Raw genomic sequence first — 1,355 nt, 5'->3', positions numbered from 1 at the left:
TTCTTTCAGTGGGATGTTGAAGCCTGGCAATTATGATGCTACTATTTATTTCTTTGCTTAGATCTAGTAGAATTTGCTTTATGAATCTGGGAGTTCCTGTGTTAGGTGCAAATATATTTAGGATTGTTATGTCTTCTTGTTGAATTGCTCCCTTTGCCATTATGAAATGACCATCTTTGTCTTTTTTACCATTGTTGATTTAAACTCTATTTTATCTGACATAAGACCGGCTATACCTGCTCACTTTTGGTTTCCATTTGTGTGGAATATTTTTTTTCACCCCTTTACCTTCAGTCTGTGTGAGTCCTTATGAGTCAGATGTGTTTCTTGGAGACAGCATATATTTGGCTTATGTTTTTTCATCCATTCAGCCAGTCTTAAAGACAAAGGTCTTTTAAGTGGGGCATTAAGACTGTGTTCAGTGTTAGTAGTGATTTGTGGGACACTGTTCCGTTCATCATGGTGGATGATACCTTGTTGTTTTGTTTTCCCTCTTGTGCTGTTGTTTTATAAGAGCTCTGAGCTTTAACTTTCAGGTATTTTTATACTTGTGGGTATCTATCATGCTGTTCCATATATAATGCACTTTGGAGTATTTCCTGTAGTGTAGGCCTAGTATTGATAAATTCCCTTAGTCTGTCTGGAAAAGTCTTTATTTCTCCATCATTTATGAAACTTAGTTTTTCAGGATACAAAATTCTTGGCTGGCAATTGATCTGTTTAAGAAGACTAAAAATGGGGCCCCAACTTATAGCTTGTAAGATCGCTGCTGAAAAGTCTGCTGTTAGCCTGATGGGTTTTCCTTTGTAGGTTAGTTGTTGCTTTCATCTTGTAGCTTGTAGAATTTTCTCCTTCATTTTAACTTTGGCCAAGTTGATGACAATGTGTCTTGGAGATGTCCTATTTGCTATGAATCTTCCTGGTGTTCGATGACCCATCTTGTCTCTGGATGTTTGAATCTCTGGTGATACCAGAGGAATTTTCCTCAATAATTTCCTCGAGTAGGTTTTCCATGCTTTTTGCTTTTTCTTCTTCTCCCTCAGGGATACCTATAATTTGTATATTGGCTTGTTTCATCTAGTACCATATTTCTCTGAGTGATTTTTCATTCTTCTTTATTCTTCTTTCTCCATCTTTGACTCATTGGGTTAGTTCAAAAGCCTTGTCTTTAAGCTGTGAGATTCTTTATTCTGCTTGGTGTAGTGTAAAAGAAAGCTGCAGGCCAGGCGCGGTGGCTCACGCCTGTAATCCTAGCTCTCTGGGAGACCGAGGCGGGCGGATTGTTTGAGCTCAGGAGTTTGAAACCAGCCTGAGCAAGAGCGAGACCCCGTCTCTACTAAAAATAGAAAGAAATT

The sequence above is a fragment of the Propithecus coquereli genome, unplaced genomic scaffold (genome assembly GCF_000956105.1).
Source record: "Propithecus coquereli isolate 6110/MARCELLA unplaced genomic scaffold, Pcoq_1.0 Scaffold3, whole genome shotgun sequence".
NCBI classification, from domain to species: Eukaryota; Metazoa; Chordata; class Mammalia; order Primates; family Indriidae; genus Propithecus; species Propithecus coquereli.
Note: the sequence above shows the minus strand (reverse complement) of the source record.